At 34.9% G+C, this 26,375-nt stretch overlaps 1 pseudogene; it reads right to left on the reverse strand.

The window, feature by feature from the left end:
• Positions 1 to 1,484: 1,484 nt before the first annotated feature.
• Positions 1,485 to 10,410, reverse strand: LOC145797994 (protein PSK SIMULATOR 2-like; annotated as a pseudogene).
• Between the last annotated feature and the right edge of the window lie 15,965 nt (positions 10,411 to 26,375).

The raw sequence follows: 26,375 nt of genomic DNA on the forward strand, positions 1-26,375 counted from the left end.
ATAAATGGGTTATTCCTGCAAACCATAATTGGTTTCCATAGATGACAGATGGAAAAAATCATAATGCTAATCACATTTGCTAGGTTTTAAGTACGATAACCACCATTGAAACTATGGGTAGGATTGTTGTAGGAGTTGAATCTATGGTAAATTGGGCAAAACTTAATAAATTGTCATCCAAATGCAAAAGCTGACGGAAGGGGAGATTTGTTTGAATATTGTTATGAGTTCGCAATGATATATGTTGTAAGGATGAGAAATAGTAATAATACAATAAAAAATAGAACCATTGATGGGTTCATCAAAATATCTCAATGTAATGAGGAATATCTTATGTCGATAGTGACGACTTAACCGGTATTAGGAACCATGATGGTTAGTTCGAAATTATTCTGGTCTAATAATGATGTATTATATAAAGGAGAACAACCAAATGAAGCAATTGCTTGCCATGTAGTTGTCATAATTGATTACGGCGAAAAAAAATTTAGAAATTTTTTCGTAATTTGGAATTCATAGGGTACAAAATGGGGGTACAATGGGTATTTAAGAATCGCACGTGACATTGGGAATGAGAGGAGTTGGACAGTTGTATTTGTCCGCCATGTATCCAATTATGAATGAATAGTTGTCTGATTGTAACACAGTCATAATGAGGTTTACCATTTTTTATTATTATATATATTTATATGAAACATTTCATTTTGATTTATACCTGTTATTGCTTAATAGATTAGCTACCCAAATTTATATAATCGTGAGAGAATTGAAATGCAACTCCCTCTTCCAAATGATCCTCTTGTCCTTGTCTCTACCCTTGTCCCAAGGTATGGTGCGGTAAATTTTATTTGTGTGGTGCTGGTCGACCATTTGGCCATATCCCGTGCTACTTATATACTCTAAATGAAGTTCATGTGTGCAGAAACGTATGTCGTTACATTTTTTTCTAATCGTTCACAAATGTTTATAGAACAAAAGTGGAGGTAACTAACCCCTTTTAGGAGAGGGTCTAAATCTAAAAGTTTGTAGTTGTAGCAGGATGGAAGGAGTTAGTTGTGCAGCAAAAAGTATCTTAGCAAGTTGTGTTATTTAACAAATATTAATGTCTAAATGGTTGTTTGTCAATACTCATAAAATAAAATCCAACTTGATCCACTGGCTTGGTAAGGTAGCAAGCTAAGTTTTTGTTTTTCTGGTTGGGGGGTTTCATTTATGGAAGAAATCTTTTGGACAGTAACTTCAGTCAAACTGAATTGACTGCTAATTACAGATTTTTCTAGTCTAATAGGAAAATAAAATTTAACTTGATCCAATTTTTATGTACTCGTATATGTGTCACAATAAATATCTAATTCGAAGATTCCTACTTACACGTGATGCTCTGTTTGTAGTTGACTCACATTCTTCAGTTTGGGGGCAGGGATGGACGCAGACATATCTCCTACATGCAATTCCAAGTTCTCTTGCATATAGTTCTGTAGATTCTATCTGAACTGTTCAATGTTGAGCTTGATTGTAGGAATGTCATCAGGATCCTCATAGAAGCCGTCCTCAATGTCACTTTTTGTTACTTCAGTGGTTTCTGGTTCCGGTGTTGTTGGTTCCTCAACAATAGGTTCATACTTGCTCACAACTAATTGCACATCTTTAGGTTCAGTGCTATCAGCTGGAGATAGTGACATGAGCTTGATTGCCACAGAAGGGCTTTTGTCAGTGGCAAGTTCCTCATTGCAAGTTCTTGGGTCTTGAACACTACGGAGGTGACGATAAAGCTTTTGGTTGTCACTTAAAAGTAGGAATCAATCAAAGCTTTCAATGCATAGCTTGCTAATGATCTAGCAAAGTGTCTACACCCTCCTCTCATTGAACATGCGCTAGTGCAGAAAACCTGTAAAACTATAAAGAATGATTTGTCATGGAAAAGTGCTTATCTTATGGTTAGTCAACTACATTTAGTCAACTACACCCTCTCTCATTTATTTCAATTTTTTTTTTTTTTTTAAATTAAGGATATATCTTGATTATAACAAGTTCACAAGAGTTTTAAGCATGGCTTTAAACCTGCCTATTGGCACAACAAGTGTGGCAGATGAGCCCTTTCCTATTGTGTTCTCAGTTGCGCTCTTGTTTTGATTTTCCCCATTGGTTTTGTGAGGTTGAAAGCTTATTTGATGACACAGGGGGGCTTTCTGTGGCTTTGTGTTGGGGGTTGTGGACGTCTTGTAACCAAGTCATTTTCAATAATGATTGCAGAAATGTAGGGGAAATTGTTTGAATGATAAGTGATTTGCTGATGGAGCTTAGTCATGTGCGTGCTTGTGTTATCGGTGAACGATGGGCTTCTTAGTTGCCCTCAGTAACTCGGTAGAGTGTGCTCTTAGCAGGTTGTTATAAAATTGATTTTGATGGAGTAGTGTTTGGCGGCCATAAGGCGATTGGAGTTGTTCTTATTGTTCACGGTCGGAGTTGGTCTTATTGTTCACGATCTAATTTCAATTTGTGGTTTTTAATAGCTATTGGAGTTGACTTTGAAATCTTATTACAGCTTAAATTTCTATCTGCTATTTTGTTTTTAGTAGGTCAATTTAAATTGTTGATGATGTTGGTTGGACTTTTTTTGGAATGGTCTCAATTGCCAATTGTCAGTATGAATAATCTGCTTTGTCATATAAACAAACTTTGTTTTTCAATTGAAAATTTGTTTTTGTTTTTAAATTGTGTTTTAGTTGCATATATTTTGCTGTAGGGGCACCACTTTTCTATGTGATTTTCTGATTTGTGTACAACTAATAATTGCATTAAACACACTTTGCTGTTTTTTGAAATCACTTCATCTTTCCATTTAATTAATTATGTGTTTTGTGTTTCCCCGTTACGTCATCTCATAGTTGTCAAATCGGAATTTGTATCGTGAATCGAAATAGCCTCATACCGAATCGCGCATTGAATCGAATCGTGAATCATAAAGATTCGGTCACTTTTTTTAAATTACTTAAAAATATATAGCTACATATTTAGATGTTAAATATATCTTATGAATATAAAATATTTAAACTTAAATCAATAAAAATATTATTTTGAATGATAATCACGTAGTTTAAAACTTATCCAAAAAAAAATCACGTAGTTTAATAGATAAGAAGTTAACAAAAGTTCCCATGTAAAATCACCATCTTATCTTTTTTTCTTTTTAGATATTTCTTATCAACCATTCTGAATAAAAATAATAACCAAATAGACAAACTATCAATTTCTAAAGTAACAATAATTATCAACGATATTGATATTTGAACAATAAGCATACATACTTTTCTAAGTAACAGTGAGCAAAAGATAGCAATAGATAATTCACAGTCTAACTTTAAAAGGTATAACTTACCTCACAAATGTAATATTCAATTTAATAAAATAGCAATAGATAATTTATAGTGTAACTTTAATCTTAAACATCTTTAGAAGATATATTACGATTTTTTAAAGGGAAAAAAAATGAGAAGAAAAGTTAAAAACATGTTAGGTCTAACTGAATCTGATTGGATGCTATTAAAAACTCCATGATCACTAAAATAACAAAAAATCATGTATATATGTTGGTTATTTTGGTACTAAACGCTATTAGAAATTGTATGATGTCATTTTCACTAAAAAGATGGAGAAAAAAAGAGTCGAAAATATGTCGGACACAATAATTTCAAAAATTGCATGAATCGTAAAAAGTGAATCGAATCGTGAATCGTGCGATTCATTAAAGACTTCACTTCCAAAATAGATTCACTCATAGATTCGTATCGATTTTGCAAAAATTGCAAATCAAATCGTGAATCGAATAACGAATCGTAAGATTCTAATAACAGATAATATACAAGTTATGTTTGTGTGCATAAGAAAGAAAGAGAAGGGCATGGAAAACTGAGTAGGGGAATTGAAAACCTTGATTCAAGGTGCTAATAAGACAGGATTTCATAGTGGCTGATTAAGGCTAGGTTTGGCATAACCTATATAATCCATCTTTTTATCTTTTTATCTTTTTTCCATCACATCACATCACATCTCTACTTTTCTGCACATTTTTTCGTAAAAAGACAAAAAGTGCACTTTTTTAGGACACCCCAAACCAACCCTAAGATTTCAGCTTTTAAATCGTTGAACGAAACCAAAAGAGGTATGATTATTGGATGGTTGAAGGTTTTTCCTTTTCTATGCCATAGCCATCATCTTCAAAATTGATGGCTTTTTGTCATAAACGAAGCATGATTTTAAAGGGAAATATGCTAATTGAAACACAAATTATCACAATGTGGTATTAGTGCTTGGGCATTATCACAATGCATTTGCAAGCACATGTCACATGCAATTTTCAAAGCGGAAAAACTTTGGCAGACGTGAGCAGTCATACTCGAGTCTCAAGCATGCACACTTAAGAGCAAGTGAAACCTGCTTTTCGAAAAATCAATTAAACATAAGTATTGAAATTTCCAAATCAAATATTTGAATCAATCAATGGATTTTGTTGATATTAATGGTATAAATTTCTCCACTTTGGGATGTTAGTTGCATGCGATGGACTCTTCTCAACCGTTGGATCATAACAGAGCTCATGGATGACAGAGCTAAAGAAAGTAGAAGGAGAATGATTAAGATCAAAGATATCAAGGCACTGCTGCAACCATCAAACCACTGTGGTGATGATGTAATAAATCATTTTTTTTGGTTTTTCATTCTTCCTCATTAAAATAACTCTCAAAATTGATATTGAAGCCTGTTTGGAAACCTTAACTATTAAAATGATTATAGTTTTGATGTAATATTTTATTTTATTAACTATTAACTATTTTAATTTTTTTTGTCTTTATTGACTATTTTAGCCAAACTTTGGATCCCAAATGGGGCATGATTTGATAACATTAGCATAGCTTTATTGTATAAGAGATTAGAAATGCTATGTACTAAACCAAATGTTTAGTAAAATATTCACAATATATAGTGTAGATCTGAATTTAGTAGATCATGGTTATAGTATTTTATGTATGTAATATTATTATTATTGTATCATTTAATTTTAATACCTAGAATGTAAATCACAGGAGCTTTATTGTCTGACTTTCCACCCACGTTATTTCAAGGGTAAATTACACTAACCTCCTGTGAAAAGTTTGGAGAAAATATAATGAACTTCATAATTTTAATATAATTAAATTAGGCTGCCTTACACTTAATTCTTTTTTTATTAATAATTTATTAATCATATTGATAAAGAAAAAATGATATTTTCATTTTTTTTATGCAAACAACCTTAGACTAGTTTGCATAATACTTGGGCTGGGTCTGGGCTTGAAATTTGGATCTTAGCCCACATTTTAGTCTGTGAGTGATCACCTGAAAAGCCCGACCATTAAGCCTGCCATGTTAGCACTTGTTAGTATTATTAGCCCCCCCAAAAACAATAAATACTACTAATTAGCCTTGGCCCCAAAACAAAACAAAACAAAACATATATATACCTTGGCAACCAGATGCCCTTTTCACTTAACCACACCACACACTGTTGTAATTGGAAACACCAACATATTCAGTAAACAAATAATTCACCATCACCATTTCTTTTTGCAAAAATAATGAAATTTACATAAATTTTGTATATAGAAAATTCTTTTGCACACAAATTTCAATGCTTGTTCATATGTTTTTTTTCGAGGTTGAATTCTTTTTTTGTTATTATCTCATAAAATACCTCTCCATCCATGGAGTTGAAAGGAAAAAAATTCCCAAATTAGAAAGTAAATGTGATATATACTAGGGGGTGGTTGTGGTCTCGGAACCCCCAATCCGTCATCTGTCCGAAACTTGACGGATTGAAGAACATCAATCCGCAATCGTCTACCGGATTGGCGGATGTGGCTGTGGATTGAGCGGATTGATGCAAATCGGTTTGGCGGTTTACTATAACACATGTACTACAATAATCAACAAAGACTGGGAAAAAATAGTCTCATCACATGTTTGGGAAGTTTATATATTATATATTTTTTCTGTTTATACTCTTTATATGCTTGAAAATAGTTCATTCCCATTACAAATAATCATGGTGTAGTTCTCTTCAATAACTGTCAATAGAAGAAACTATATTTTCAATAAACTTTCCAAGTACGTTTTTCATAATCATGATAAAAAGCCAAAAACTACACAGAAATACAAAGAAGGAATGATCTCTCTTTCAAAGCATCTCAAAACAGACAAAGAAGGCAAACACATTGCACATGAGGTGTGAAAACAAAAAAAGAAAGAATGATCTCGCTTTCAAAGCATCTCAAAACAGACAAAGAAGGCAAACACATTGCACATGAGGTGTGAAAACAAAAAAAGAAAGAATGATCTCGCTTTCAAAGCAACTCTTTCATTGACAATAACCACCAAAGAGACTCAGAAACAAGAAATCAAATACTACCCAGATAGCAAGTCTCTCTTCATCAAATAAGTGCCAAAATCCCAAAAGATGCAAACTGATGACAAAATTCATATAAACAAGCAGGGGAGAGTAGTAATAAAATAATTTGACACTTCTGAAAGGCAAAGTTATTCATAATAAAAAGATTATCAAGTAAATTTTCAAATACCAATAATAAAGAATATCATAAAATTTTAACACACCAACATGAACTGAAATTTGGGAAAAAAATATCAACAGACATATATATATTCACACCCAACATGAACTGAAAAAATATGAAATAATGATTCTTCATCAAAAATAAAACTAACAGACAAATATATACATTCACACCCACACATTTCTAGTATGTTTGGTTTGAAATAATGATTCTTTAAAATATTGTCACATTGAAATTCTTAATCAGTGAAGGTGAAGTGTTTTGAGTAGATGATAGTGAACTGAAAAAATGGGGATAAATCAACAATGCACAATCACTCACTGCAACCCCTTTCAATATATAATAACTAAAAATCATTTTGATGAACACAACAACATGGCCTGAAAAAATATCAAATAACGATTTTTGAGAAGGGAAGAGAAAAACACAGAGTAGAGAAGAGAAACGAAGAGAACAATACCTTCGATCGCTACTGCCAGCGCTCGCTACAGATCAGAAGCCCTAATTACTGAAAAAATAAAAATAAAAAAAACACAGAACACACTCACAGAACAAAGGTTGGGAAGAGAAGATCCATCAAAGAGAAGATCAGAGAATAAAAGAAGAGAAGAATACCTTCGAATCGATGCTTCGATCGCTGCGCGCCGCCACTGTCGCCAATAGTCGATCGTCGCTCGCCACCACTATCGCCGATCGCCGATCGCCGCTCGCCACCACAGTCGCCAATCGCCGCTCGCCTCCATTCAAGTGCAAGCGAGAGAGAGACTGTTGTCTAGGGCTACAAAACGTAAAATAGAAAAAGGGAGGGGCAGGACATAGGGAAAAAGGAAAAAATCTCTCGGGTGTTCCACAAAGTTTGGAGGGAGGGAATAATATATACACTTCAAAAAATAAAAGAAGATTTTCCGAATTAAAAAGTAAAAAGATTTCAAGACCTCCTCGGGCGTGTTTGGCAGAACTTAAAATAGCTTATTTTAGCTTTCAGTTTAATTTAAGCTATTTTGATGTGTTTGATTTAGTTTATAGCTTATAACTTATAGCTTTTTAGAAATCAGAAATCAGCTTATTCTTTGAGTGGGGCTGGAGATGCTTAATTTATAAGTCAGAAATCAGCTTATGTTCATAGTTATAAGTTATAAACTGTTTAGGCATAAGTTATAAGCACTTTCCCACAGCTCTACCAAATATGTATCATCTACAAATAAAATAAATTATACAAAAAAAAATTAAGATGATTTCATAATAGTATTTTTATTTTTTGATATTTGTTCATAAAAAATAGACAAGTATATTTTTAAAAATAAATATATTTTTTAAAGACAAATGCGAAATAAAATAAGTATATTATAATTATTGAATCAATTTAATTTTTTTTAATAAATAATATACTCTAAGAATCCTAAAAAATGATTAGATAGCACTTCTCTAGTCAAGATGAGGACGGGAGGGAAGCATACCCCAAGCTTATATTACATTCAATTTCAAGAGTTATGTACCAAAAAGACCCAACTCTTCCCAACTTCTAAAACAAAATGAGCATTCATCAATTTTTTACAATTAAGGGTGTAAACGGTTTGGTTTGGTAGGTATTAAGAGTATATTTAGCACCACACCAATCTTTTCAGTTTTTATGATTAAGAAACTAATACAGACCGTATGCTACGGTTTGATTTTGTCGGTTTGATATAGAAAATAAATTTATATGAAATTTTTAAAAAATTTATAGTAGATTATAGAATTTCATATTAAAAATAAATGAAGAAAATATATGAAAATTGCTCTATAAATGTTTTTTTTCTCTAATTTTTATTACAAAAGCGTATTATATTAGTTACTTCTCATATAATATTCTTAGAAGATTTCAAGGTCTCCTAATGTATATCATCTATTAAAAAAAAATTAAAAAAATAAAATTAAGATGATGCCATAATCGTAACATCTTCATTTTATCATATTTGTCTCTAAAAAATAGACAAGTATATTTTTAAAAATAAATCATTTATTTTTTTATGGACAAATGCGAGATAAAATAAATATGTTATAATTATAGAATCAATTTAATTGTTTTTATAAATAATATACTCAAAGAATCCTAAAAAATGATCAGACAACACCTCTCCAGTCAAGATGAGGACAGGAGAGAAGCATACCCCAAGCTTATATTACATTCAATTTCAAGGGTTATATGACAGAAGGACCCAACTCTTCCTGACTTCTAAAACAAAATGAGCATTCATCAATTTCTTATAACTAGGGGTGTAAGCAGTTCGGTTTGGTCAATGTTAAGAGTATATTTAGTACCGCACCGATCTTTTCAATTTTTATGATTAAGAAACTGATACAAACCGAATACAACGGTTCAATTTTGTCAGTTTGATGTAGAAGAGAAATTTATATGAAATTTTAAAAAAATTTATAGTAGATTATAGAATTATACATTAAACATAAATAAAGAAAATATATAAAAATTGCTCTATAAATGTTTTTCTCTCAAATTTTTATCACAAAAGTGTATTATATCAGTTACTTCTCATATAATGTTCAAGAAATTATAATATAAAAATATTTAAATATAATATTCGATCGGTTCAATTTACATCGGTACAAAAAGTTTCAAAACTGAAACAGACCGTATGTTATGAAAAACCGACCAAAAACTAAAATTTCAGTCGGTTTTGATTGGTCAGCTCGATTTTATCAATTTTGCTTACATCTCTACTTGCAACAACAGGCCACTAGCTATTTGACCATGAGGGTGTAGCACAGCATTTTTTTTTTCTTTTTTCCTTTTCCTGGGTGCACAAATTATGAGTCCAACAAAATCTTAATTATTATCTATATATCAATCTAAGACCATATGTAAAAGGTATATACAACAATGAGAGAATAAACATATGTAAATATTTAATAAATAAATGAAGAAAAAAATGCTCATAATGAAATTTAATGAATGCTCTCAAAATATTGTATCTAACCCATTCCATTACATCCAAAACACAAGATTTTGGAAGCTCTGATTGCCAACTCGGCGAGTTCCCTGTACTCCTGCTTAGTGCCCAAACTTTGCTTCCTCTCTTCTTGGCCAAACCAAATTCATGACTTTTGCTTATTCCAGGACCCAACTTTTTCCGGTTCATCACTTTTTCCAATAAATTTCTATCTACTAGTGACAATTGGGCATTGTGGGCCTTTGGAGAATTGATCAGGGATGGGAGTTGCTACATCATCACTGGCTGCAAATTCAATCCTTTGCAGGTTGGAGATCGAACTGGCAAAGCTCTGCAGATTCCATTATCTCTGTGTCTCACAACACTGACTAGACGGTGAAGCCATGGTGCCATTTTCGAGGATGCAGTGGTCTGTCTTGTGCATATCTGCGTGATGAAGTGTCTAGAGGCGAATCACGTTATTATGGGTGTCCCCCTTCTTGCCAAACTCATTACTGCAAGAAAAGAACACGTGCGGCTAAATGTTAGTGTTGACAAAAATGAAAATACGAGCACTAAGTAAGAGAAAGGCGAATAACTAACCAGGTGTTCGCCCACTCTCCAACCCACCCAAAACCTTGATGAGCCCTGTCGGCCAAATAAAAAGGAAAAAAGATGTAAATGCATGTATGACCATATTATGGCAGCTAAAAGCTTGAGCAAGAAAATATTAACGGATTTCAAATTCAAGCATAGGCCAAGCAGAAAGCTGACAGATTCATTAAAAAATCCCATTCAGTATTTGTAGCCATCGAAACAAGCCATTGGAGTGTCTTCTCCATTTCAGCTTTAATTTGAGGAATTGTAAGCTGCATAAAGGCCAAAAGTTGAAGTGCCTAAGTTACTTATGTAAATACACACATTGCATTTGTACAGTCAAAATAAAACACAAAATCATTACTGCACATCAAGTCACTGTTTTTCCCTACCTCCACGACTAGCCTGGTCTACCTATTTGTCTAGCTTACACACATTGGAGTTGTTTGAGAATGTACTAAATGCGTGTACTTGGTTGATAAGTGTATTTATTTAGATCATATTATTTTTTTAATTTTTTTAGACATTTTTTTGTAAATAATTAAAAAATGTATTAAATAAGCAAACTCCAAATAATCTTATAAAATCCTAAGAAAATTTAACTTTTAATTATTATAGTTAAATTCTAATTAATTTTAAATAATTATAATAAAACTCCAAGTTCTTCAGTTTCTTCAATATAGATTTTCATCTGCTATTTTTCTATGCAATTGATCTTTCTAATTTGTGTGTACTGACTTTCAAGTTGACTTGGAACCTGAGAGACCTTCCCACCTAGTAGATGATGTTTAAATAATATACTAATGAATTTGAATTCCCTTAGCTGTTTGAGAATTACAACGTATCAATTGTCTTGATTTGTGTGTATTTAGGCCTGATCTATTTTTTTGAACTGTTAAATTATGTATTTTATTAGTGTGCCTTGTCGCCATTTAATCTTTTGAGGAGAAAATTAGAGAAATCTAACTCTATTTTTATTGAAGCCATTGATCTGTCATAACAAAATATCTTGATTTGGAAGGTTAGGTACAAAAGAAAAAGGCACTGATTGAGCACCATTTTTGCCCAATATTTGATTAACCTTTTATCTTGGTAAGATTACTAATTCTTTTTAAACATTTCTTTTTATATTAAATTTATATTCAGATTAAATTCACCTCGGCTTTAAACTAATCTTAACCATCTATGTGGTTGGTGGGAAATTCTAACATATATTGTTTTAAAAATGATGTACCCTATGTATCTTAGTTATACTATTTTTTTCATTAATTATAACTAATTTTCTTCTTTAATTATGACTCATGAGTTCTTTACTAATGCCTCATACTGTGTTTAGTTATGATATATATATATTTTTTAAATTATGACTCAAAAATTTAAAATTATGCTATTTTTCTTCTTAATTATAAAGTGTATACGATACACCATAATGTTTCCTATGATTGGTTCATAGAAGAATGAGTTTTATCACTTCTTTTATTAGATTGCTTCCATAAAATTCTCTTTGTATTTTTAAAATCATTTAATTTTTTTTCTAAATTTGAAAAGTTATCAAAAATAAAAAAAATTCAAAACTAATTTCTAAAACTCTATTGTTTGAATACATGAGTTTTATCACTTCTTTTATTAGATTGCTTCCATATTGATTGTCTTTTTATTCTTAAAATCATTTTTTAATTTTTTTTTCTAAATTTGAAAAGTTATCAAAAATAAAAACGTTCCAAAAATAGGAAACTTACCAAAACAATTCTAAAACTCTATTTGTTTGAATAAAATAGAAGCAACCAAATTTAAGCAATAAAACCTTCGAACATGGATTTGCACCATAAGAGAATTTTCATTTAAAATTTTTACAAGCATACTATACCCATGTATTAATGTCATATAAAAATACCACAAAATTTTGAGATGTAAAATTATTTAAAATTCGTTGAAATAGGTTTCTAAATCAGGATACACTTGTGTATAGAACTCAAAAAAATTTCTATTTAATTTTCAAATGGCCCACTGAGCCCATTCAATTAAGGGAAAATTGGTCTAACATTCCTCTTCACATACAAAAAATTAAGGTTTTAGAGACCAAAATTGTAGCGATCCCAATTTCGATCATTTTTTCATGTTTTGCCACTTCGACTGGCCCGGTCGAGGATCAAGCTGCCCGTTCAGCTCGCGGGGGTCCAGGGGGCAGCGCCCTGGCGGGGTTGAGGGAGAGTGCCCTCGAAGCAAAAATGCAAAATGCATTCAAAATTGCTTGTCCGCTCGAGCGGCCGTTTATGCGCTCAAGCGGAGAATGTTTGGCTTCAGAAGTTTGACATGTCTGCAAAAGTACTGGGTTAGTGTATTTGATGCTCAAGCGGGGCTTTCCACGCTCGAGCGGACCATGTTATATCAGTTTGTGAATCTGATATTTCAGATCACTTTTTCAGCCCTCTCTCTCTAAAACTCTCCAGAATTCCAAATCGGGAGCTTCTTTCTCTAGAAGTCATCTTCTCTCTTTGATTTCTCCAAATCCATTGGGATTTAGACCCAAGTTCTTCACCAAAGTTGGTTATCATTTCGAAGGTTTCGTTGTGTGCGGTGAAGATCGAGTTTCGACACCGTTGATTTTGGGGGTTTCATCTCATTTCTTCTTCAAAATTTGAGGTAGGGATTTTCTTAGAGTTATATATTCATTTTTGCAAGATCTATATGATTTTTGAAATCATCTTTCGATAGCTTTGAAAATTGATTGTTGATTCAAGAAGTTGAGTGATTTTGAAAGTGGGTTTGTCTCTTGTTCATTTAAAATAATTTTATGGGTTTTGATCTTCGTTGATTGAAAAAAAGATGATTTTGGAAAGTTTTCTTCAAAAAATTTGAGTTGTATAGTTTTGGTGAGAAAACTTAGAATTTGGGATTTTTTTTAAAAAAAGACTGAAAATCCATGAATGATATTGTTATTGTTATTGTTATTTTGTGTGTCAAAATAAATGGATGTTTGGAAAATTTCTTATTTATATTTATATAAATAATGAATTTCAGGGAATATTAGAATTGTTATTCATTTTGAAAATTATTGTTCAAAACGTTGAAACAGTCTAGAAATAGCTAATTGTTAAGGATACTTGAAAAGAGGGAATTGTGTTATTCCTTGGATGATGAATTGGAATAAAAGTATTTATATTTATCTTGTGTTATTGGCATAACAATTCATTTGATTACATTAAACTTTGAAAGTTGATTTGAAAACTTACATTCAGAAAAGAATGTTGAGAAACAAGTTTTCTTGAAATAGTTTTGGAGTAAATACGTTGGTAAGTCTTAATAGGTGGTATAGATGATATTGAATAAGTTGGCCTGAGAGTCCGGGGTGAAAGACCGAAAACCCGCGCTGATAGGTGTCGAGCCTTCCGGTTAACACCAGTAAAAATGACAATTTGGTAGTACTTGTATAGTCTACTCGCAGACACCGGCCTAGGGATTACCAGAGTCGTATTTACTACCCTTGAAATAAATTGTTAAGTTTTGAACAATTGAAATTGCATGACATCATTGAGCATGATGGTTTTCAAACGATGAAAATGTGATTTATCTTCAAAAAGGGCATAGCATGACATGTGCATTTCATCTTTTGAGACTTGTATAAAAATGTATATACTTTGTTAAGGATTTTCTACTGGGCTTTATGCTCATCCTACGGGATTTGTGCAGGAAAAGATGTAGTGATGCCACCTAACTAAAGGCGAGGAAATGTGTGTTAAGAGTACGAGACTCTCATTTTGCTGTGACTCTGTGTGTAAGCCAAGGGCTGTATGTGTGTGGGTTTGAATAACCATTTTGTGTAACTAGACTCAAGCCTTGGAAACTTGTAAACCCTTGGGGGTAGTTATCTGTGTATTTACTTGTTGTTGGATTAATGTATTGTTGCATGAAGAACTATTGTATCATGTGATGTAAGTTTGGAGATTTATATTCGGTTTTCCTTGAAAGAGCCATGATTGTTGTATTATCATTTGGGCTAGAAATTTAGGGCGTTACAAAAATTTAGGGACAATGTGATGACCTGTAGCGATCCCGGGTTTACCCTTGTTGTACAGTGATCCGGACATGTGTCTGTGGATGTTGGTAGTTGTTTATTATCTTGTTTACATCCTTTTACTTCGTGTTTGAGTTATAGGATGTGTTGGGCAGGTTTGTTACAGGTTGGTTGAGTTTAGAAACCAAAACTAGTTGTCCAGATTTTGGCTTGTCCGCTCGAGCGCCAAAACCCCCGCTCGAGCGGGAATTGCACCCATCCAGTATTTTATGTGCAGTGTTGGACGCTCGAGCGTGGTATTGGCCGCTCGAGCAGGGTTGTGTGAGTTCCGCTCGAGCGGGGAGTTGGAAGCTCGAGCAAAGACCTGGTTCTGTAAAAGTTCTGGGAGTGTGTATTCGCCGCTCGAGCGGGTTTGTTGGAGCTCGAGCGGGAGTCTGTGAGTGACGCTCGAGCGGGGTGTTTGACGCTCGAACGGGTCGACTGGGTTTAAGTTCCGTGTTTTGACTTTTCAAATCACTTTTTCATTTTCTCTTCTCTCTCCTACTTTTCCAAAAACACCATTGTTGAGCCTCTCACTCTAGAACTCTACCTTCTCTCTAGGTTTTGATCTAGTAGGAGTGATTTGCTCACCTTTGGCCTTTACAAAAAAGTTGTTGATCGTCGAGGGCTACATTTTAATCTGAAAATTTCGAGACTTGGAGCACGTTGGGTTTTGTCTTCTTCTCCCTTGGAGCTCCGAATTTGAGGTAGGGATACCCTACTCCTCTCTATGGATTTTGTCTTTAAATTTTAGTATTTTGAGATGTTGGGGTTGGTTTGGTAATTTTGTGAAAGTTTGGGGCTTTTGTATTATTATACAAAAGTTGGGGTTTTATTTATAATAAACCTAGATGTATGTTTGGCATAGAGAATTGGAATAAATGTTGAATCATTGATGAAAATGGGACCTAAGGGTTGAAATGGTAATTATGGAAATGACCTAATTACATTGTTTGATTAATTGAGATAATTAATTGTGAGAAATGAGGAAATGAAATGGAATTGTTGAGATTGGGAATATATGGGAAAAAGGGGTGTAGTTGAACTATTTATCACTCACCGAATTGAAATGTTGATTGAATATCCATTGTGCATTTATTTTCTATATAGAGATAACTGCTTTGGGCTATCGGTGGAGGATAGTCGTGATTGTTGTAGACAATGCATGATGATTAGGCAAACGAAAACTAATCAATGGAATGTGTCATGGAAGTTGACGGTTGATAGAATACATTAACTGTATGTATTGAGTGATTGTATATAGAACCAATGTGTTTGTATACGTTATGTGTAGAGGAGGAGATGGGGGATGTACTCCGCGGTTTAGGGGAAGATGGGGGATGTACCTCTAAACCGGATAGTGTTGGGAGAAGATAGGGGATGAACTCCGTAGATACAGCTCATATGCTTGTCTAGAGAAGTGAAGATAGAGCTCATATGCTTATCTTTGTGACGTATAGATATAGCTAATATGCTTATCTGTGAATGTGGGATATTGTTATTATACATATCTGTTGAGAATGTGGATATAGCTTATATACTTATATGTGAATGTGGGATATTGTTGTTATACATATCTGTTGAGATGGTTATAGAGCTAACATGCTTATCTGTTGAAAAAGAGAAAATGAAAAGTAACTTGGACTCATAAGTCGTATGACATAAATATGTGATTTATGTGAATGTATCAGTGTTGGCCATCTATCAATTGCTAATCTTTTAGTCATTGTTCATGGTTGGTTTAGTGTATTTCTACTGGGTTGTGGCTCACCCTATATAGGAATATCATTTTCAGGTACAGGTAGCATGCCACCTCCAAGGACATAGCTTGGGAGGCTAGAGGCGGACATACTTTTGTCGTTTTATTTTTGATGTATTACATGTAAATTCAAGCCAAGGGCTAAATATGTAAATGAGTTAGTACTCTTTTGTTGTAACCAAGTGTTAACTTGGAAAGCTGTAAGCCCGTAGGGCATTTTGCTTTTGTTGTTGACATGTAATGCTTTTGTAATGAAACTCTGATGAATGTAAGGCAGTGGGACTTTTATATATCAATGCATATTTATTTGATGGGTTTAATGTAGTTATTTTGAGGGCGTTACATGACCGGCTGTCCTATTCGTCTTTTTTTCCCCTAGTTTAACCTTGGAATTGTCTCGTTGGGGTGTCGGTTTAACTTACGACTTGTAAATCGTTGGGTTTATTGTGTTTGGGAGTTTTCAGCAAGGTTTTGTTTGTGTTTATTCCGGTGCAGAATTTCTCTTGTTCCGGATAGTGCGAGGTCAGGTCTGAAGTCCCTAGAGTAGAACCAGAAAATTTCTGGGCTAGAGGACCAGGGCCGCACGTGCGGGGCCTTGGGTTGCACATGCGGGAGATGAGGTCACACGTGCGAGGAAGTGGGGATTTCCAGCCTTGCATACTGCATTATATGCAGGTGCGGGGTGACGTGCGGATTGGAGGGCCGCACGTGCGGGGATCAGCGCCGCACGTGCAGGAACCAGGCTCCGCACGTGCAGGACGAATCTAAGTCCGAAAACTCTGTTTTCCTCCTTCTTTTGTGCTGTGTATATCACTTTTGGGATATTTCTCTCTCACTCTAAATATCATTTTGCTCCTCCTTCTCTCTAAAAACTCTCACCAAACACCAAGAACCTTTGATTTCTTGCAATCCATTGAGTTTTGATCTATCATTTTTCACAAATCTTGGAGAACAAAGCAAGAACTTCACTTTGTACGGTGGAGATCGAATTTCTTCAACTTTTGATTCTAGGGTTTCATCAAATCTCTTCATCAAGCTTGAGGTAGGGACTTCTTTGAGTTATATATACATGTTTTGCAAGGTTGATGTTGATTTAAGGGTTTTCTTGAAGTTATTATGTTGGTTTTGATTTTTGGCTCAAGAGAGTAGAGATTTTCAAAAGAGGGTTTCAATATCTCAAATCTTTTTGGATAAATCCTTGAGGGTTCCACTCTCATTGTGTGAGAGATGATGTTTGATGTGTGTGTTCTTTTAAAAAGGTGGGGAGATGCCTTTGTTTTTGAAATGGGTGGGGGTTCAATGAAATTAATCAATTTGTTGTTATGCCGAAAAAGAAATAATGCACGGCATGGAATGTGTGAAACATGGGGACGGAAATTTATAGTTAAAATTGTAGACAAAGTTATGAGATGGCATTCGTAGATTAAACACGAAATGTAAAAGTATTTAATTGTGATGAAATTAGATAGAAGTATGGGTATTATGTTTGATAATGTTGAAAGCGGAATGGAAAGTTCAATTATGACGAAATATCGTTGAGAGAGTTGATGATGGAGAAATGTTATGTAGTGATGATGACTATTGCATGGCATATCCATTTAATTGATTGTTTCAACATTATTATTGAGTTTTGGCATATATATCGTATTGGCATTGCTATCATTACATTGATGCAAGTTGTGAATTGAAATTTGAAAATATTTTCGTTGTGAAAGAAATGTTATGAAATGAAACTATAGAAATGTCTTTGGGGTAAATATGTTGGTAAGTCCAGGTAGGAGGTGTAGATGGAAATGATTAAGTTGGCCTGAGTGTCCGGGTGAAAGACCGAAAACACGCGCAGAGGAGATACCATTTCCCTTCCAGTTAGCAACCGGTAAAGTGGGGTTTTTGGTAGAGCTAGTTAAGCCTACTTGCAGACACCAACCTAGGGACTACCTGAGTCGTATTTACCGTCCCATTAAATTTCGAAATTGTTGAGATTTCAAGCTATTGTTGAACATGGTGACTTTTAAAAAGGCATGAAAATGAAATCTTCTTTTAATTGGCATTGCATGGCATTTGCATTTAATATTGAAAATCTTGCATAACTGTATATACTTTGTTAAGGATTCTCTACTAGGCTTTATGCTCACACCTATGGGATTTTGGTACAAGAAAATATGTGGTGATCTCGCCGAGTTGAGGGTGTGGATATAATTTGTGAAGAGTAAATAACTCTATTTTGTCGTGATTTATCTTGCTAGCCAAGGGCTATTCATGTATTGGTTCGAGAGACCATTTTTGTGTAATCGGGCTTAAGCCTTGGAAATTGTAAGCCCTTGAGGGCATTTTATTTTTGGGATTTGATGTTCTACATGCTATTGATTCATGTATTTTATATCCTTGAATGCATAATTCGCATGTGGGACCTTTTGTACAAACCTTATGGATTAATGATGTAAAGTTTGGAGTATTGCTATTATTTCTTAGTGAATGTTGGCTGAGGTACCTAATTTATGTTGGATTATTTTTGAGGCGTTACAGACAATTATTTTTTAGGGACCAAATATTTTTGTTGTGAAAAGTGTTGTTATTGTATTTTTAGTAACGAAAATTGGACATTAGTGATGAATAATTATCCTTTTGCGACCAAATTTTGTGTCAAAAAATAAACCATTTTCAGACGAAATTATTGTCCTTAAAAGTCTGTTTATTAGTGACATTTTCAAAATTTTGTCGCCAAAAGCCTTGTTTTTGACTTTTCGGGACGACTTTTTAGCGACTATCCTCATGACGATAGAAATTGGTTCCTCAATGTCTTTTGCAACAAAAATTTCACTTTTAGAGACCAAAAAATTTGGCTCTAAAACCCTTATATGTTGTAGTGCCAACTTGTAGTAATGGGAGTGGTCCACAATAATTTTTTTTGTAGCCTAAGGTACCTTACCCACACCCATATATAACACCCACTCTCTCATTCTCTCTCATCAAACACACACACACACACACACACACACACACACACACACACACACACACACACTCTATCTCTCTCTCTCTCTCTCTCTATATATATATATATATAAATGGATGATAACACAGACATCCATGGTGATACACAAGAATAAACAGAGGAAGCAGAGGCACTCTTTGAGTGATTTTCCAATAACCACCACTGATGATCAATCTCACTGTAACGATAGCATCTCCATCTCCAAATCCAAGTAAGAAGATCATAGATCATTCTCTGAACCAAGTAATTTCTTCTTCAACAATCTCACCTCCAAAATGTCTCACCCACTCTGAATCGATCGAGTTATTTATTTCTCGACCGATCGATTGATCGATCTTCGAATCTCAAAAAAAATGAGAGAAATCTTGCACATTCAAGGTGGACAATATGGAAAGCAGATTGGATAAAAAATTTGGGAAGTTGTTTGTGATGAACATGGGATAGATCCAACTGGAAGGTATGTTGGAACTTCATATTTGTAACTAGAACATGTCAACGTATACTACAATGAGGCTTCTTGTAGGAGATTTGCTCCATGTGCTGTCCTCATAGATCTTGAGCCTGGCACTTTGGACAGTGTTCTCACTGATCACCAATCATAGCTCGGTATTTCTTCATCTCTCTGTATCTTATTATTGATTTTTATTGCATTGGATTGGAATCATCACTCTCTTATTTTTCTATACAGTCCAGAGAATTTCTCTGGTAAGAAGAGAAATGATTGGTGATCGAAAGAGAGAGAGTGATGATTTGTGCTAAAATTTCTCTGATTTGGTTAAAACAATTTTCTCTAGTTTAAAATTGTGAACAAACACAGAAAAATTTGTGAACAAAACCAAAGAAATTCTCTGTGAAAAAAGCTAGAGAAATTTCAATTCTCTGTGAATAATGCTAGAGAAATTTGTGAACAAAGTCAGAAAATTTCAATTTTCTCTGGATTTCTCTAGTTTGAACCCAGAGAAATTCTCCTTTTAGTGTGTCTCTCTCTCTCTCTCTCTCTATATATATATATATATATATGTATATGTATATTGGTTGTTGTTGTTGCTTATTTTGGTAGAAAAATTTTCTAGTTTGAACCCAGAGGAATTCTTGCAAAAACCAGAGAAATTCTTTGGAAATCCAGAGAAAATCTCTAGACTAGAATCTAGACCATAATTTCTCTGGGAAGTCCAGATAAATTTCCAGAATTTCTCCAAAGAAAAATTCTCTAGAAAGTGCATAGAAATTCTCTTGATCAAATTTTTTCTGGATCGATATTGAGGGACCTTAGACATTATGAAAATATTGGATGTCCTTTATGTTATAAAATCTTAATATCAGAGACCCAAAAAAAATCTCCTTCAATTAATTCATGCAATTTAATTTAAAACTATTTGAGTTAAATAATTTGGAGAATTCTATCATACACACTTCTTATCACATGCACCCTTAGTTACGCCCTTTTTTTATTTAATTATAGCATTATTTTGAGATGTTTGCTTATGCCTCATGTATTGTTTGTTATAATTTTTATTTATTAATTTATTTATTTTTATAGTTATGACTTAAAAAGTATGTAATTATGTCATTTTTTTTCTTTAATTATAAGGTACGTATAGTACATACTCCTCAAATCATACAGTACACACACCTCGATAGTCTTTCCCTAAATCATATGCTAGATTAATCATTAATAACAAAATATATTTTTTGGGAGAGAGATTGCAATATGCACTCTTAAAATGGTGCTCTTTACAACTTTTTTACAAAATTTTACACACTTTCATAACATAAACCATAAAAATCATAACCTTTTTCACCACAAAAATCATAACTTCCTTGAACATAAAATGTCATAACAAAAATTACATATTTAACAAAGAGCACAAAGTGCCATAATATTATCATCCCTAACAAAACACTCAATAAATTTACTATTTATAATTTTATCACAAAGTGTCATAACACACTACAAACAAATATAATTTTTATCACAAAATATCATAACGTCCTTACAATTTACACAATAGATTTTCGTTTTTGGAAGGTCATTATAAACGTGATATGATTTGAAAACCACTATGGGCACATCCTCTACGATGCCCCTTAAACAACCCTTCTTTATGCATGCAAATATTACAAATCAAAGTCAATCTATATAAATATAACAAAATGAAAAGTTTTATATAAATATAAAAAAATGGTAAATCTCATCTTGAGTTTATCAAAATTGGATAACCATTCGTATATAACTAGATACATAACAAACAAATACTACCAGGGCGGACGGAGGGGGTTCAAGGAGTCCTGGCCTGCAAATTTTGCTAAAGCCTTGTGTTATTGTGTATTTATATAGGAATGTTTATCTAACTTCTCTATACTTGGCCCCTAGGTTGCAAACAAGCCGAACTGAGAAGATTGTTCAAGCTCAAATTGAGTCTAAATAACCAAGCTCGAACTCGACTTGTTGGGTTAAAACAAGACTCGAGCTCAGCTCGGGTGGCTCGATTATACAATGGCCAGCCACTTGAATAACTTCTGTTGTTGGCATTATCCACCTATATAAAGTTTTTGTAACTATTCAAAGCTTTCAGAAAGCGAGAAGCTTTAAGCATTGCAAACATTTTGTGTGAAGTCCATTCAGTGTTTGTCCAGCATCGAAGAGTGAAGGAAGGTTCAACCATTCCCACCCTTCGTATACCTATTTCCATTCTATTGCCTTCATCTCCTTTGAGGATAATTTATTTGCTGACTTGGAGAATGGGTTGCCATTTACTCCTAACAAATATATATTTTTTGATAAATACTCCTAACAAATATTTTTGTTAGTCAGAAGTTACTCACTTAACTAATTAATTAATGTACATTAATATAGCTTAGACAAGTGTAATTAAATTAATTAATAAATATTAATATAATTTAGCCGAGCCTAATTACAAACTTATAAAATCTCTAATATTGATTTACTAGTTTTAATAATTATTTTAGCTGTTTAAACTCACTAACTCATCCGACTAAACAATTACTAGTTTTAATAATTATTTAAGCTGTTTAAACTCGTTTCTACTCACCTGACTAAACTAAATTAGTCCTGATGTCTTCTTTTTGACCCCCAATGACCGAGTCCTGGTTCTGCCACTTACAAGTGTCCAACTTTTCTTTTATTCACCATGTCAAGGGTGATTCTTAAATATCCATTATAACTCCAATTTAGACCCCATGATTTCTAGAATTACGAAAAAAATTCTAAACTTTACTTCACAGCAACCGTCTATGACAATTGCATGGCAAATCAGCTTTTTCATTAGAATCTCCTTCATATATTTTGTAACGCCCTCAAAAAAAATAACATTAAACCCATCAATATAAACATGCATTGATATATAAAAGCTCCACATTCTTCTATTCATCAAAGTTCCATTACCAAAAGTATTACATGTTAACGACAAAAGCAAATGCCCTAAGGGCTTACAGCTTTCCAAGTTAACACTTGATTACAACAAAAGAGTGCTAACTCATTTACACATTAAGCCCTTGGCTTGAATATACATGTAATACAACAAAGAAACTAAACAATAAAAGTCTGCCCGCCTCTAGCCTCCCAAGCTACGTCCTTGGAGGTGGCATGCTACCTGTACCTGAAAATGATATTCCCATATAGGGTGAGCCACAGCCCAGTAGAAATGCACTAAACCAAATATGAACAATGACTAAAAGATTAGCAATTGATAGATGGCCAACACTGATACTTTCCCTTAACATACTTTACGGTTTCATGACATACAAGTCCATGTTACAATCCATTTTCCAATTTATAACCATGGCTCAGAACCTGGCCAAACAACTTATATGAGACAGTAACTCATATTAAGCCCTTTCTCATTTCATAATAGATAAGCATACTAGCTATATCACACACCAACAGATAAACATACAAGCTATATCATCACTTCCATAGATATGCATAAGAGCACTATCACACTTCCAAAGACAAGCATATGAGCACATTACTAGATAAGCATATGAGCTCTATCTATGGAGTCCATCCCCTATCTCCTCCCAACAACATCCTGTTTAGAGGTCCATCCCCTATCTTCCCCTAAACCGTGGAGTACATCCCCTATCTCCTCCAACACGACACAATGCATATAAACAATAATTATACACATCATCACACAACACATAAATTTAATGTATTCTTTCAACCGTCATACTCAATGACACATTTCAGTGACTAGTTTCAGTTTGCCTAATCATCATGCATTGTCTACAACAATCAAGACTATCCTCCACCGATAGCCCAAAGCAGTTATTTCTATACAGAAAATAAATGCAACAATGGATATATAATCAACATTTCAACTTGGTGAGCGATAAATAATCCAACTACACCCTTTAATTCCATACCTTTCCAAATCAATTCCTCATTTCTCATAATTAATTATGCAAATTAATTAACCAATGTAATTAGGGCATTTCCCATAATTAACATTACAACCCTTAGGTTCCATTTTCATTAATGTTTTAACATTAATTTCACTTTTCCAAGCCAAACATGCATCTAGGTTTTATATAGCTAAAACCCCAACTTCTGTAAATTTACACAAGAGCCCCGAACTTTCACAAATTACCAAACCAACCCCAACATCTCAAAATACTAAAATTTAGAGACAAAGCCCATAGTGAGGAGTAGGTTATCCCTATCTCAAAAGATGACTCCCAACCAAGAAGGTGAAGAAGACGAAAATGCTCCAACCCACGAATTTCTCGGATCAAAAGATAGCCCTCGACGATCAACAACTTTTTTGTAAAGGCCAAAGGTGAGGAAATCACTCTTACTAGATCAATAGCTAGAGAGAAGGTAGAGCTCTAGAGTGAGAAGCTCAACAATGGTGTTTTTGGAAAAGTAAGAGAGAGAGGAGAAGTGGAAAAAGTGATTTAAAACTGTCCCACAGCCAACTGATATACGACACTCCCGCTCGAGCGGAAAACAGAACGCTCGAGCGGCAAGAACAAAAACTAGGTCCGCTCGAGCGCAAAAATCCCCGCTCGAGCGCCAAGACACAAGAATAAAGCACATCCGCTCGAGCGCGAAAACTAGTCTGCTCGAGCGTAGATTTCCCCCTCCCAGAACTTATACCTAGAAAGTACTACCCGCTCGAGCGCCAACAGACCCGCACGATCGCTACCGCTCGAGCGTAAAACAAACCCGCTCGAGCGTAAAAATCACATCTGCAAAGTTTTGGAAGAACACGAAATACTGGAGGTGTGCAATCCCCGCTCGAGCGCAAGAAGACTCGCTCGAGCGGATCGCCTAAAAACTGGACAACAAGGAATTGAAACCAAGGCCTAACCAACCTGTAACAACCCTGCTCAAAACATCCTAAAACTCAATCAAGTGGAATTAAAGGACGGCAACAAGATGGATACCACTACCAACTTCACGGAACCGAGTCCGGAATACAACAGAACAGAAAAGGGACAACCGGGATTGCTATAACCTCCCCCCTTAAAGAATTTCGTCCCCGAAATTAAACACAAGTTTTTCAAAAACAGGTTTTCTCCATTCTCAACAATATTACGACATAATATTAAACACTTCGACCCATTACCGGTCAATTCCATCTCTTTTCAAGAGGCAAAACACAACATATATTGCAAATGCATTATCAACATGCAATTTTCTTCCATTTCCAACCATTTCCAACATACATGGTTCACAGTTCATATCATAATCAATATACATGATACAACCCCAATTCTACAATATAGCCAACATATGCAATATCATAATCAACTCCCATATCAAGGTAAGTTCTACAACATACTTCCATTAAACCAAAACATTACCAATATTTTACAACTTAAGACACATATAAAGCTCTTAAGTCCAATAACATTACAAAATCTAAATACAAGATTACTTATCAATAAACAAGTCCGGATATTTCTCACGGACCTCCAACTCACGTTCCCAGTGGCTTCCTCCACTCCGTGATGTTTCCATAAAACCTTTACCAAAGGGATGGTCTTGACACGCCGGACTTGATCCCGCCTATCCAAGACTCGAACCGGTCTCTCCTCATACGAGGCATCCTCATCTACCTCTAAGTCGGTCCAATCTAATACATGCGATGGATCCGGCTCATACTTCCGAAGCATACTCACATGAAACACGTCATGAACTCTTGACAACTGCGGCGGTAAGGCTAAACGATAAGCAACCTTGCCAATCCTCTCAAGGATCTCAAAGGGACCAATAAATCGAGGGGATAACTTCCCACTCTTCCCAAACCTCATCAACCCCCGCCTAGGTGATATCTTCAGAAAGACATGATCACCTATCTCAAATGCCAAAGGTCTCCTCCTACGGTCAGCATAACTCTTTTGGCGACTCTGGGCTGTAACAAGTCTCCTACGGATAAGCTCAACTTTCTCCGTCGTCTCTCTAACCAACTCCGGACCCAACAAAGGGGCATCACCCACCTCGGCCCAACACACTGGAGACCTACACGATCCGCCGTACAAGGCCTCAAACGGTGCCATACCGATACTAGACTGAAAGCTGTTGTTGTAGGCAAACTCTACCAATGGTAAGTGCCTCTCCCATGTCCCACTAAAGTCAAGGACACAACCCCGAAGCATATCCTAAAGGATCTGAGTAGTACGCTCGGACTGCCCGTCAGTCTGAGGATGATAAGCCGTACTAAAGGTCAACTTAGTGCCTAAGGCACTCTGCAAACTCTGCCACAACCTAGCAGTAAAACGAGGATCTCTATCTGAGACGATCGTCACTGGGACCCCATGCAATCTCACTATGTCCCGAATATACAAGTCGGCGAGATGATCTACTGAGTCTCTCACGCGCATGGGAATGAAGTGCGCCGACTTAGTCAACCGGTCTACAACCACCCAAATAGCATCATTACCCCGCTGAGTCCTCGGAAGACCTACAACGAAGTCCATAGTGACATGCTCCCACTTCCACTCGGCAATAGGCAAGGGTTGCAACAAACCCGCTGGCCTCTGATGCTCGGCCTTCACTTGCTGGCAAGTAAGGCACTTCGATATGAAAACAGCCATATCTCTCTTCATACCCCGCCACCAAAACTGGCGACCCAAATCCCGATACATCTTAGTACCTCCGGGATGCACCGCAAGACGTGAATGATGAAACTCTCGGAGTACTTCCTCTCGGCAAGACTCCGGCACACACAGACGGTCTCGGTATCTCACACTCAGGTCGGGATACAACGTCAAACCCTTCTCAGCCTTTCCATTTGAGATCTTCTCTCGGAGGGATTCTACCTCAAGATCACCTCTCTGCGCCTCTAACACTTGAGTCACAAGTGTGGGCTGCGCAACAACAAAAAATAAGGCCGCAGCCTCAACAGATTCGCCCAGATGAAAATCAAACTCGCCAAGTGCACCCAACATCTCCCATTCTTGGATG

Source organism: Camellia sinensis, chromosome 8, assembly GCF_055761805.1.
Source record: "Camellia sinensis isolate YWXY chromosome 8, ASM5576180v1, whole genome shotgun sequence".
Taxonomy (NCBI): Eukaryota; Viridiplantae; Streptophyta; class Magnoliopsida; order Ericales; family Theaceae; genus Camellia; species Camellia sinensis.